The sequence below is a fragment of the Oncorhynchus mykiss genome, chromosome 5, assembly GCF_013265735.2.
Source record: "Oncorhynchus mykiss isolate Arlee chromosome 5, USDA_OmykA_1.1, whole genome shotgun sequence".
In the NCBI taxonomy this organism is placed as follows: domain Eukaryota; kingdom Metazoa; phylum Chordata; class Actinopteri; order Salmoniformes; family Salmonidae; genus Oncorhynchus; species Oncorhynchus mykiss.
In genome coordinates, this window is record NC_048569.1 from 99,288,533 (window position 1) to 99,294,532 (window position 6,000).

The following is a 6,000-nucleotide window of genomic DNA, read 5'->3' on the forward strand; positions in this document are numbered from 1 at the left end:
GTGCCATCAAATCCCCGACACGCTCCGTCGGGCGAATTCCATGTTTAAAACACCAACACAGCAACTCCCTCATTTCTCTCTCCTCCAATTTCCCCATTAACTCCTTCACAGTCTCTGTTTCGCTCACCTCCAACACCGGCTCTGGTTCTGGTCTCCTCCTTGGCTCCTCACGATAAACAGGGAGAGTTGGCTCAGGTCTGGCTCCTGACTCTGCCACACTCTCCCTGAGCCCACCCCCAAGAAATTTTTGGGGCTGACTATGGGGACTCCGTCCGCGGCGCCTTGCTTGCTTCGCAAACTCCATTCTCCTATATCCTTCCGCGCACTGCTCCATCGAATCCCAGGCGGGCTCCGGCACTCTCCCTGGGTCGACCGCCCACCTGTCTATCTCCTCCCAAGAAGTATAGTCCATATTGTACTCCACTTTGGGCTGTTCTTGCCTGTTGACACGCTGCTTGGTCCCTTTGTGGTGGGTGATTCTGTAACGGTTTTCTTGATGAGAAGGAGAGTCGGACCAAAATGCGGTGTGTCTATTGCAATCCATGTTTAATGAATTAACACACTAAACACAAACACTACCAAAACAATAAACTTAACAAAACCCGAAACAGCCTATACTTGTGTATCCTAACACAGACCAATGACATCAGGACACTAAGGACAATCACCCACGACAAACTCAAAGAATATGGCTGCCTAAATATGGTTCCCAATCAGAGACAACGATAAACACCTGCCTCTGATTGAGAACCACTTCAGACAGCCATAGACTTAGCTAGAACACCCCACTAGCTACAATCCCCATACAAACACACCACATACAAAAACCCATGCCACACCCTGGCCTGACCAAATAAATAAAGATAAACACAAAATACTTTGACCAGGGTGTGACACTAATGACTTCTCCAAAAGCTAATTGGAGTCAGAAGTCAGATAACCTGGAGTCCAAGTTGTTGGTTAGAGCTGCCTTGCTCTATTAAAAAAAACTCACAAAATTGGAGTTTGTTTTTCACAAGAAGCATTCCCTGATGTGTACCATGCCTCGAACAAAAGAGATCTCAGAATATTAAAGATTAAGAATGGTTGACTTGCATAAAGCTGGAAAGGGTTACAAAAGTATCTCTAAAAGCCTTGATGTTCATCAGTCCACGGTAAGACACATTGTCTATAAATAGAGAAAGTTCAGCACTGTTGCTACTCTTCCTAGGAGTGGGAGGACACCACGGAAGAAGCCACTGCTGTCCAAAAAAAAAACATTGTTGCATGTCTGAAGTTTGCAAAAGTGCACCTGGATGTTCCACGGTGCTACTGGCAAAATATTCAGCGGACAGATGAAATGATTCACACCAGGCATCCCAAGAATATTGAACTGTTTTTGAAAAAGAAATACAGTGTAGACATTGTTAATGTTGTAAATGACTACTGTAGCTGGAAACGGCTGATTTTATTAATGGAATATCTACATAGGCGTACAGAGGCCCATTAATAACAACAGCCATTACTCCAGTGTTCCAATGGCACGTTGTGTTAGCTAATCCAAGTTTATAATTTTAAAAAGGCTAATTGATCATTAGAAAACCCTTTTGCAATTATGTTAGCACAGCTGAAAACTGTTGAGCTCATTAAAGAATCCATAAAACTGGCCTTCTTCAGACTAGTTTAGTATCTGGAGCATCAGCATTTGAGGGTTTGATTACAGGCTCAAAATGGCCAGAAACAAAGTACTTTCTTCGGAAACTCATCAGTCTATTCTTGTTCTGAGAAATGAAGGCTATTCCATGCGAGAAATTACCAAGAAACTGAAGATCTCGTACAACACTGTGTACGACTCCCTTCACAGAACAGGGCACTGTTTCTAACCAGATTAGAAAGAGGAGTGGGAGGCCCCGGTGCACAACTGAGCAAGAGGACATTAGAGTGTCTAGTTTGAGAAACAGATGCCACACAAGTCTTCAACATGCAGCTTCATTAAATAGTACCCGCAAAACACCAGTCTCAACGTCAACAGTGAAGAGGCAACTCTGGGATGCTGTCCTTCTAGGCAGAGTTCCTCTGTCCAGTGTCTGTGTTCTTTTGCCCATTTTGATATTTTCTTTCTATTGGCCAGTCTGAGAAGGATGGGCAAAATAACACAGACACTGGACAGAGGAACTCTGCCTAGAAGGACAGCATCCCAGAGTCGCCTCTTCACTGTTGACTGGTGTTTTGCCGGGACTATTTAAGCTGCCAGTTGAGAACTTGTCTGTAAACGGCTAGTTTGTCTATTGGTTAGTGTTACATCTACAAACATCTAGTTTGTCTATTGGTTAGTGTTACATCTACAAACATCTAGTTTGTCTGTTCTTACTTCAGGAAACAGCATCGACGGGACCACGCCCCTATCCACATCGACGGGACCACGCCCCTATCCACATCGACGGGACCACGCCCCTATCCACATCGACGGGACCACAGTGGAGAAATGGTCCACCCACACAGACAGTGTGGTGAAGAAGGCGCAAGCATGTCTGTTCTTCTTATTGTTGTGGTTTCTTTGCAGCAATTTGACCACACAGTCCTGATTCACGCAGTCTCCTCTGAACAGTTGATGTTGAGATGTGTCTGTTACTTGAACCCTGTGAAGCATTTATTTGGACTGCAATTTCTGAGGCTGGTAACTCTAATTAACGTATCCTCTGCAGCAGAGGAAACTCTGGGTCTTCCTTTCCTGTGTCCGTCCCCATGAGAGCCAGTTTCATCATAGTGATGGATGGTTTCTGCCTGTCTGTCTGAGAAGCTATTACTGTCTGCCTGTCTGTCTGTCTGTCTGCCTGTCTGTCTGAGTAGCTATCACTATCTGTCTGTCTGAGTAGCTATCACTGTCTGTCTGTCTGCCTGTCTGTCTGAGTAGCTATCACTGTCTGTCTGTCTGTCTGTCTGTCTGTTTTGAGTAGCTTTCACTGTCTGTCTGTCTGTCTGTCTGTCTGTGAACCTATCACTGTCTGTGTGTCTGTCTGTCTGTCTGTGAGTGAACCTATCACTGTCTGTGTGTCTGTCTGTCTGTCTGTGAGTGAACCTATCACTGTCTGTGTGTCTGTCTGTCTGTCTGTGAGTGAACCTATCACTGTCTGCCTGGATGATATAATGTATGTGGTATAATACAACCATGGCAGTAATGTGCCTCAAAACAACACATGAATGACGTTAGTTAACGATCATTCTCATTATTAAGCTAATTGTCAAATTTTACTTCATGCTTTCAATTTGCTTGATTTGCATCTTTCCACCAGTTGGAATGATGACATGTAATGATTCTCTTTTACACAAATCAAATCACATAGTAATTTATGCTCTGAGATACAGCGCCTTCACAAAGCATTTACACCCCCACATTTTGTTGTGTTACAGCCTGAATTCAAAATGGATTTTTATTATTAATTATTTTATTTTTAACTTACCCGTCTGCTTCCCACAAAGTTTGCTGCTTCAGTGTTTTTAGATATTTTTGTCAGATGTTACTGTGGAATACTGAAGTATAATTACAAGCATTTCAGAAGTGTCAAAGGCTTTTATTGGCAATTACATGAAGTTGATGCAAAGAGTCCATATTTGCAGTGTTGACCCTTCTTTTTCAAGACCTCTGCAATCCGCCCTGGCATTCTGTCAATTAACTTCTGGGCCACTGATGGCCGCCCATTCTTGCATAATCAATGCTTGGAGTTTGTCAGAATTTGTGGGTTTTTGTTTGTCCACCCGCCTATTGAGGATTGACCACAAGTTCTCAATAGGATTAAGATCTGGGGAGTTTCCTGGCCAAGGACCCAAAATATCAATGTTTTATTCCCCGAGCCACTTAGTGCCTTGTGGCAAGATGCTCCATCATGCTGGAAAAGGCATTGTTCGTCACCAAACTGTTCCTGCATGGTTGGGAGAAGTTGCTCTCGGAGGATGTGTTGGTACCATTCTTTATTCATGGCTGTGTTCTTAGGCAAAATTGTGAGTGAGCCCACTCCCTTGGCTGAGAAGCAACTCCACACATGAATGGTCTCAGGATGCTTTACTGTTGGCATGACACGGGACTGATGGTAGCGCTCACCTTGTCTTCTCCGGACAAGCTTTTTTCCGGATGCCCCAAATAATCGGAAAGGGGATTCATCAGAGAAAACGACTTTACCCAGGTCCTCAGCAGCCCAATCCCTGTACCTTTTGCAGAATATCAGTCTGTCCCTGATGTTTTTCCTGCCGAGAAGTGACTTCTTTGCTGCCCTTCTTGACACCAGGCCATCCTCCAAAAGTCTTCACCTCACTGTGCGTGCAGATGCCCTCACACCTGCCTGCTGCCATTCCTGAGCAAGCTCTGTACTGGTGGTGCCCCGATCCCACAGCAGAATCAACTTTAGGAGACGGTCCTGGACTTTCTTGGGCGCCTTGAAGCCTTCTTCACAACAATTGAACCACTCTCCTTGAAGTTCTTGATGATCCGATAAATGGTTGATTTAGGTGCAATCTTACTGGCAGCAATATCCTTGCCTGTGAAGCACTTTTTGTGCAAAGCAATGATGAAGGCACATGTTTCCTTGCAGGTAACCATGGTTGACAGAGGAAGAACAATGATTCCAAGCACCACCCATCTTTTGAAGCTTCTAATCTGTTATTCGAACTCAATCAGCATGACATGAGTGATCTCCAGCCTTGTCCTCGTCAACACTCACACCTGTGTTAACGAGAGAATCACTGACATGATGTCAGCTGGTCCTTTTGTGGCAGGGCTGAAATGCAGTGGAAATGTTTTTTGGGGATTCAGTTCATTTGCATGGCAAATAGGGACTTTGCAATTTATTTCAATTCATCTGATCACTCTTCATAACATTCTGGAGTAAATGCAAATTGCCATCATACAAACTGAGGCAACAGACATTGAAAATGTATATTTGTGTCATTCTCAAAACATTTGTCCACGACTGTACACACAATGACAAAATGAAAACATGTTTTTAGAATTTTTGCAAATTTATTGAAAATTAAATACAGAAATATCTAATTGACATAAGTTTTCCAACCCCTCAGTCAAGGGGGCGGCAGATAGCCTAGTGGTTAGAGTGTAGGGGCGGCAGGTAGCCTAGGGGTTAGAGTGTAGGGGCGGCAGGTAGCCTAGGGGTTAGAGTGTAGAGGCGGCAGGTAGCCTAGTGGTTAGAGTGTAGGGGCGGCAGATAGCCTAGTGGTTAGAGTGTAGGGGCGGCAGATAGCCTAGTGGTTAGAGTGTAGGGGCGGCAGATAGCCTAGTGGTTAGAGTGTAGGGGCGGCAGATAGCCTAGTGGTTAGAGTGTAGGGGCGGCAGATAGCCTAGTGGTTAGAGCATTGGACGACTAACCGAAAGGTTGCAAGATTGAATCCCCGAGCTGACAAGGTACAAATCTGTCGTTCTGCCCCTGAACAAGGCAGTTATCTCACTGTTCCTAGGCCGTCATTGAAAATAAGAATTTGTTCTTAACTGACTTGCCTAGTTGAAAGAAAATCACCTTTGGCATCAATTACAGCTGTGAGTATTTTTTGGTCTCTAAGCACACCTGGATTGTACAATATTTACACATTATTATTTTATAAAATTCTTCAAGTTGGTTGTTGATCATTGCTAGACAGATTATTTTTATTATTTTCAAGCCGATTTTGAATAAATAATAAATAAATGTAAATAGGCCACTCGGAAACATTCAATGTCGTCTTGGTAACCAACTCCAGTCTATATTTGTCCTTGTGTTTTAGGTTATTGTCCTCCTGAAAGGTGAATTTGTCTCCCGGTGTCTGTTGGAAAGCAGACTGAACCCGGTTTTCTTCTTGGATTTTACCTGTGCTTTCCTCTATTCCATTTTGTTTTATCCTTCAAAAAAAAAAGAAACTAGTCCTTGCCGATGACAAGCACACCCATAACATGATGCAGCCACAACCATGCTTGAAAATATGAAGAGTGATACTCAGTGATGTGTTGTGTTGGATTTGCCCCGATGTTTTGTATTCAGG